Genomic DNA, 8682 nt, shown 5'->3' on the forward strand with positions numbered 1-8682 from the left:
CTAGCCACACGGGTGTAGCTTTGACAGTGAAAGGTTTCTAGTGTAGACAAGGCTTTCTGCCAGTATAAGGCCTGGTCCACACTAGGGGCTTAGCTACATTACAGAGTTTTATCGACAAAAATCGACATTCATGGACAAAACGGTGGAGGTGTACACACTGAAACGCTCCTCCCGCCCATGCCGACATCATAAAACCACCTCAGTGAGAGGGGTAGAGCTTTTTGCAGCACAATTATATTGACCACGTGTCAGTGTAAACACTGCACTTGGTTATGTCACTGTAAATGGTCTCTAGGAGGTGTCCCACAATGCCCATCCTAACCCCTCTGAACTCTGCTGCCCTGCACCAAGGTACACAAGCTCCCTCCTTTAAAGGCCCAGGAATTTTTGAAATTCCACTTTGTTTGCTCAGTGTGGACAGCTCACATCGCATCTTCCCAGACAAACATGCAGCAAATGCTCTCCCGCTTGGAGCACACCTGAATTGTTGGATCTGCTGGCTCTATGGGGAGAGGAGGCTGTGCAGTCCCAGCGCCACCCCAGTAGGAACTTCGATACTTATGGGCAGAGTTCTCATGGCATGTTGGATAAGGGCTACAAATGGGACATGCATCAGTGCCATGTAAAGATAAAGGAGCATAGGTAGGCATACCAGAAGGTGAGGGAGTCAAACTGTTGCTCTGGTGCTGTGCTGAAGACCTGCTGCTTCTATAAGGAGCTGGATGCCATCCTCGGCGGCTATCCCACCTCTATTGCGAAGAGCCCCGCGGATACTTCAGGAGGGGAGGGGAGAGAGCAGACTCAACCCCGAGGATGAAGTGGTGGACAAGGAGGTTATGTTGGAGGACAAAATGGGACAGGCAACAGGGTCATCTAGTACCATGGCAAGCCAGGACCTCTTCTTGACCAAGGAGGGTTCAAGCCAGTCCCAGCACTCTGTCTCTGATGTGTATGATGCAGAGAGGGGGTAAGTAATCTTTTTTAATTGATCCTGCTCAGTTATATGATATAGAGCTGTCCTTTGCTTTGTTATAAGCTAGAAGTAGGTTAAGGGATAGAAATGAACAAGACTAGCTGTGTTTGCATGTGCTTCACATTCCCCTGTGCAGCTATGCAGTGGGGTGGAACATTGTGTTAATACACACTGAAATTTCATGGGACTCCTCCAGAGAGATCTCTAGAAAACTTTCCTGAAGGTACTTGCCAATTCTCTGCCAAAGGTTCCTTGGCAGAACTACTTTGTTCCTTCCCCGTTGTAGTAAACTTTCCCGTGCCAATCAGCAATCACTTGTGCAAGGACCAAAGCAGCACATAAGCAAGCAGCATAGGGACCGGGTCTGAAGCCGCATGCATGCAGGAGATGCATCCTTGCATCCTTGCTTACCCTCAGGAGTGAGATATTGGCTTCAATGACCCCTGCCTGTGGAAAATGGTGGCAGAATTTACAATTTTGTCCCTAGTTTAGGGTGACCAGATGTCCCGATTTTATAGGGATAGTCCTGATTTTGGGGTCTTTTTCTTATATAGGCTCCTATTACCCCCCACCCCCACCCCCTGTCTTGATTTTTCACATTTGCTGTCTGGTCACCCTACCCTAGTTGCTTGAAGTGATCCCCTTAAAAAAATTACCTAGACCCTTTGTCCCATCTTGAGCCCATCCCAGTCCCCGGGCCAAACTCACCATGTTTAGGGCATTCGCCAAGCTGTGTGCTTGCCAAGAAACAGTTAGAAAGAGATGTATTTTACTATAATGATTTGATGCAGTTAGTGCACTAACAGTCATGCTTCTGCTTGTTGTTTCTTGTGCTTCTGCAGATGTGGCCTTCAGGGGAACCTCCTATACACTGGCAGAGCGCCTCCACCAGATAAGGAAGTGACCGAGAAGGAGCAAAGAGGACATGTTTCCGAGAGGTGCTCCAATCCTCAGATGCTGAAAAACAAGAACACAGGGTGTGGAAAGAGACTATAAATGAAAATTATAAAATAGGCAGGAGAGGAAGGAGAGCCAGGAGTGAATTTTAATGGGCCGAGCCCAAAAGCGATGGTCCGCCATGCAGCTGCCCCGTGCAGCCGATCCTACAGTATTTTATGAGCTGGGAATCTGAACAGGAATCTATGGTGCCTGCCCTGCTGTGTGCCAAGGAAAGAAACAATTCAGGATTTCTCCTGACATGCACAGAGCAGCTTGCCACAGTGGACTGTAAGTATTGGGCTAGGGAAACAAGCACTGAATGGAGGGATTGCATCATGATGCATGTATGGGATGACAAGCAGTGGCGGCAGAACTTTTGGATGCACAAATCCATCTTCCTGGGACAGTGTGCTCGCCCAAGCACTGTGGCAAAAGACACCAGAATGAGAGCTGCCTTCACTGTGGAAAAGCAAGTGGTGATCGCTGTGTTAAAGTTGGCAACTCCAGACTGCTACCAGTCAGTTGCGAATCATTTTGGGGTTGGAAAGTCCACCGTGGCATCTGATACAAGTATGCAAGGCCATTAATTGCATCCTGCTACAAAGAACTGTGACTCTCAGTAATGTGCAGGAAATAATTGATGGCTTTGAGGCTATGGGATTCTCTAACTGTGGCAGAGTGATCGATGGAATGCATATACGAATTAGGGCAACATACCCAAGTGCAGTGTCTTCACTGATGCTGCGTCACTCTAACACCTGGCAAAAAGCTCTATGCTGCGCGACAAGGTGATTTTATTATACTGGCATAGCAGGGAAGTTACATCAGCAGGAGGAGCCTTTCAGTATGTGCACCTTCACTATTTTGTCAATGAAAGCTGACTTTTGTTGACAAAACTGTGTAGTGTAGACAAGGCCTAAATCCACACTAGGGACTTTTGCCAGTGCAGCGATGCTGGTCAGGGATCCTACCTCATCACACTGACATCACTGTGCTGACAAAGGTTTGTAGTGCAGGCTTGGCCTGATGGTGCGCACACAAGGACTTTTACTGTTATAAGTATTCTGATAAAAGAAATCACATCCTAACCAAAATAATTATACCTGGAAAAGCCTTAGTGTGGGCACAGTTATTGGTATGAAGGTGACTTTTACTGGAATAATCATTCCAATTCTCTTCCTGCACAGAAGTAGCTATATCAGTATAAGCATCTTTATACCAGTATATCTACCCTCACACTGTGGGGTGGGAGTGTTGTACCACTTTATACTGGTACAGATAAAGAGGCACAATGTGAAGAGAGGACAAGCTCTTAGTCCCAGCTCGACACTACAATTTTGTTAGCCTTTAGGCCCCCATCCAGGCTGAAGCAGCACATCATGCTATCCATCACTGTTAACCAAATCCATACCCAGGACCACATATGCCTTAGGGGTGGGTTAAAAGATTGTGTTGTGTTCTGCTTAGCCACATATTGCACACAAATAAAAGGACCAACCCTCTTGAAAATTTATTGTGTAAAACAGTGGTTTTCAAACTTTTTTTCTGGCAACCCAGTTGAAAAAAATTGTTGATGTCCGCAACCCAACAGAGCTGGGGATGAAGGGTTTGGTGTGTGGGAGGGGCTCAGGGATGGGGCAGAGGGTTGGGGTGACGACTGTGGGGTGGGGCTGGGAGTGAGGGGTTCAGGGTGCGGGAGGGAGTCAGGACTCTGGGCTGGGGAGTGCAGGCTCTGGTGGGTCTGGGGTTGAGGGGTTTGGGGTACAGGGTCTTTGGATTTTGGGGGGCTCAGGGCTGGGTCCGGGGATTGGGGCACAGGGCTTACCTTGGGAGGCTCCCAGTCAGTGGCACAGTGGGTTTGCGATGGCAGGCTTCATATGCCTCATATGGATTCCAGCGTGGAGAGGTAGGTGACAACTAGGGATGTATGGTCTGAGGTGGTTTTATTTCTGTGCCGAAGCAGGTTCTTCTGGAGTATTTGGGTGGCCCATTCCATGATGCGATGTACTTCTCTGCTGGAGTGTCCTTGTCTGGTGAAGGTGGTTTTGAGTGTGTTAAGGTGTATATCCCAGACTTTCTCCTTGGAGCATATTTTGTGGTTTTGTTTGTCCCTGTCTGTAGAGAACAGATTTCTTGGTGTGTTTGAGGTGGTTACCGGATCTAAGAAGGTAGGTGTGGTGATACATGGATTTCTTATATATAATTGTCTGTAGGGTTCCATTGTTGAAGCTGATCATGGTGTCCAGGAAGTTGATGCTGTTGTGGGAATGTTCCAGAGAGAGTTTAATAGATGGGTGGTGGTGGTGGTTGAAGTTGTGGTGGAAATTTATGAGGGAGTTTAGGTCATCTGTCCAGACTAGAGGCTGAAAATATCATTGATGTATCTCAGGTATTTCATTGGTTTCATGGTGCATTTGTCCAGAAATTCTTCTTTAAGGTGGCCCATGAAGAGGTTGGCATACTGGGGAGTCATCCTAATACCTATGGCTGTTGTCTCTCAAATATCCTGGGACCACCATGGCTACAACACTGCATAGTTCTATGTGAAGTTATTTTATTTTTGAGTGCACTTACAAATAACCCTAAGATTACTATAATCAAGTTCCAAGGGGGAAAATACTTTTTACGGTGTGCTTGCTTTGTGTGTAGTCTTTTCAATAGTCAGCATCCCCTGCTTCACAGAATCATAAAAATGTAGGGCAGGAAAGGACATCAAGAGATCAAGTCCATCCCCAGGGCTGAGGCAGAACCAAGTATACCTAGACCATTGCTGACAGGTGTTTGTCTATCCCAGCGTTTCTCAAATGCGGGCACCAGGAGATTTTTTCTGTGGCCACAACAGCCTCCTGGGCAGAGATGTGGGGGGGACACACAAGGCAGCAGCCCCTCCCTGCAGCACCCAGCTATTGCTCCTGGCTGCCTTGTTGTTTGCCACCAGCAGGGGATCAGCACCCTGCACAACGCAGCCTCCTGGGGGCTCTGGGCAATGCCTCTCCAGACATGTGGGGCCAATGTGTTCGCTCAGTGGGCTCTGGGCTTCAGCCTGGGGCAGCAGGGCTTGGGCTTGGAAAAATTGTTAGAGCTGCCACCAGCAAGGGTTGGTGGCCACATTCTGAAGCCACCCAAAAAAAAAAATGTTTTGAGAACCCAACATGTTCTGAAAATTTCCCGCATCAGGAATTCTACAACCTCCCTTGGAACTCTGGAAGCCTATTCCAGTACTTAGCTATTGTGATAGTTAGAAAGTTTTTCCTAATATCTAAACCTATATCTCCCTTGTTGCAGAGTAAGCAGATTATTTCTTGTCCTCCCTTCAGTGGACATAGAGAACATCCTCTTTCTAACAGCCCTTAACATATTTGAAGACTAGTTTCAGGTCCCACCCACTCTTTTCTCAGGATTAAACAAGCCCAATTTCTTTTAGCCTTTCTGCATAGGTCAGGGAGAAAACATGCTTAACTTTTGAGATCAACTCTAGTTTTATAAATGTCACAGTATCATGTACTACATTAAGTACCTATATTTTCAGTCTGTACAATGAAGCAAATTATGGTATTTACATTTTTGCAAATGTAAGTACTTTCTCAGTTCTGTTGTGTAGAAAAGCTCTTGCCCAAAGCTTTTAGTTTCAATTTAGCTAGTAGGTTCAGAAAGAATATTTTCTTAATTTGAACTAGTTCAAAGATGAGAAACCGATTGGGAGATGATAAAGCAGAAAAGCTTATTTTCCTCTTCTGATCTATGAATACAAACCAGGAGGAAGAGGATGAGACTGATGAAGAACACAGGGCCAGATTTTTCAAAGGTATTTAGGCACCTAAAGATACAGACTGAAAACTGCACTAAGGTCATATCTGATTATTTAAAAAGCGGTTGAAATGACTTCATGTATTAATGACCTCATTTATTCAGTTCATTTCCATATTGTAGAATGGAGTATTCTGATAGTTTTGGGGGGTTTTGGTTATGCAATAGAATTTAAGCCTCTCGTGTATTTAAAAAAAAATCATACTTTTCTCCATTAGCAAGTACTCTCAGGGTGAACTAATATATTTTTCCCTATTTTTATATATGTATAATATATTTTAACCTAGCCTTACAGAAAGATTCTGACAAACAAATAACAGCTTTAGAAAGAAGAAGATTGTACCCAAGAAATAATGAGCCAATTAAAGAGGGAGAATGTTGTGCTAAAGCACATGACTGGATGCCCAGGAGACTGATGTTCTGCCAGCTTTACTTGTAGGTCTACATCCCTGTGTTTATTAAAAAAAATAAAACTAGATCTGAACACATCTGTGACCTAGTAGCAATGGGTGGGATTCTTCATGACAGATCCCAGAGGGTTTTTTTTGTGGGGGAGGGCATTTTATATGCTCCAATGATTCTCTAATATGAAGCTGTTCAAGGCTCTGCCACTGCTCCTGTTCAATATATATATTATTTGGATTACAACAACAGCTAGAGGCCCCAACTTTTGGTCAGGGCTCCATTGTGCTAGGTACTGTATGCACACCAACATAAAGCTGTTAGAAGTGGTTGCATTAGGGCTGCAGTTTGTTAAAGTCTCCATTTCAGATGAGACAATACAATTGAGCAATTGACTCATGGGCTTGCTGAGATTGGACCTTAGGAGCTAGCAGGCTTGGACTCAAACAGGATAAAACTGAAGTCATTCACAGATTGGAGAAGGCAACTGAGAAAAATAAGAGATTCTTTCAGTTGCCTTGATTGGACATGTGTGCTTGCTATAGTAATCAGGTCTGGAACATATTGGGGATTGTGTTGGATTCCCAGGTGCTTGTAGCCGTTCAGGTAGCAGTTGCCAAGACTACTTTTCCCTCCCTCATCTATTCTTATCTAGCAAGTTATGACCTTTATTTTAGGTGTTGACCTCCCTAGCTTTCCCTGCCCAAGTTAGCCAATCATTGAAGTGCAAGAACACGTGAATTACTTTATGCCCCAAAGGGGCATGAAACATTGTGATTGAGAAAATTCAGGTCCATTAGAAAAAACACAGTAAAATTAAAAAAAAAAAAAAATCAGTTGGTTTCAGAGTAGTTACCAGCTAAAAAAATTATTTACAAATAAATTCTGTGTTGTACCAGTTTGAAACAGCCAATTCTTTTGTGGTTTCTGACATAACCTGAAATTAGAAGTATAACACTGTATTGTTAAAACAGTAGTGAGACATCTGTTCCATCCACAGAAGTAATTTAATATTTGTTATATAATTATCTACAAGTTCTCCTTAAATATTTAGTATTTTTATAAGCTATATCCAGTAAGTATGTGTATTACACAAAGCTGAAAGATAGTGCAACTGTTTACTACAAAACTACAGAACTTCTTTGTAATAGTTGTATGATTGCACACATCTACACAAGCTCATCAGTCATCAAAATCGCTTATCCACAGTGCCTGGGCAAAGAGCTAGCGAACAGGAGAGTTTTGCGAGGGACTGCTCCAGGTGAAGGAGACATGCTTACATGACCCTTGGGGTAAGTTTGTTATCTGTTTTGTCTGTGTTTGTGTTTGTTGTGGTGTGCTTGCTGCTGGACTGAAACATACCGTGTGGTCTGTTTGTTCGGGGGACCGTGTGCTGACTGTATGGGTGATGAGCCTAGCGGTCTGCTAGGCAAGGTTGAGAGCTTCTTAACAAGGCTTTGATCCCTAAGCCCTTTAGCACCCATCAACCCTTAACCAGAGGGCAGGGCTACTCAGGAAGACCAGGGCTTTAAAAAGCCTGCTCCTAAGTGACCAGAGGATCTAGTGAACAGGAGCAGTTAACAGGGGAGTTTTGCGAGGGAGTTTACAGGGGGATCGTGAGGGGGCTACATACACTTAACATTCCGTAAACTTCTTTAAACTTAAGCTAAAAACATCACCTGATAAAAACAAAACAATAACAAAGGAACCAGCTACAGGAGTAAAAAGAGAATGCAGGCAGAAGTCCATCAACAGAGTGGGGGCTACCCAGTTTATTGCACCCAATGCCGCATGTATGATTACCTGCCCTACGGGTAGGTGGCATATGTATGCATTGGGTGAAAGGAACTCCTAACCCTTAGAGACCATGTACAGGCTTTGGAGGCCAAGCAGAGGAGCGGGTGTGGGGGTCCTTGGGGGCTCTACACTGGCAGAGAAGTGGGGTGTGATGTACTCGCGGAGGAGGAGAGGGGGTATCAGGAGGGTTGCGGGAGAAGAGGTGTAGGGGAAGGGAGAGGTGCGGGAGGAGAGGGCTGGGGGAGGGTACAAGGGGAGAGGTGCAGGTGAAGGGAGAGTACGAGGGGAAGGGGTGCGGCGAAGGAGCAATGGGGGGGAGGTACAAGTAAAGAGGCTGCGAAGGGCAGGCGCTGACAGCTGCTTCCCCAGCCCCGTGCAGGCAGAGCCGAGAGGACGGACACTGACCCCCAGGTGCTCGAGCCGCGGGGGTCCCTTGGCGGGGCAGTATCCCCCGCTGCCCCACTCGGAGCCGGGCTCTGCCTCTCCCCGCCCCTGGCGCTGTGGGGGCCTGGGTCAAGCAGCGCAAGGCTGAGGTGGGGGAGGTGCGCAGCGGGCTGGGTCGGGGGCAGCTCGGGCTGCCCAGCCACTTGCCCCATCAGCGCGCAAGCCGGGATCTGCACCCCGTGCCCAGCCCAGCGGTGCCCTGCCCAGCCCACCCCACTCGGGCGGGGAAATGCCATGCCGTCCTGGGGAGACTCAAAGCAGCAGTGGTGGCGGCAGCAGGACCCCTCCTCCCTCCCTGCATCCCGGGCCCCACTTCCCTC

Source organism: Malaclemys terrapin, chromosome 2 (genome assembly GCF_027887155.1).
Source record: "Malaclemys terrapin pileata isolate rMalTer1 chromosome 2, rMalTer1.hap1, whole genome shotgun sequence".
In the NCBI taxonomy this organism is placed as follows: domain Eukaryota; kingdom Metazoa; phylum Chordata; order Testudines; family Emydidae; genus Malaclemys; species Malaclemys terrapin.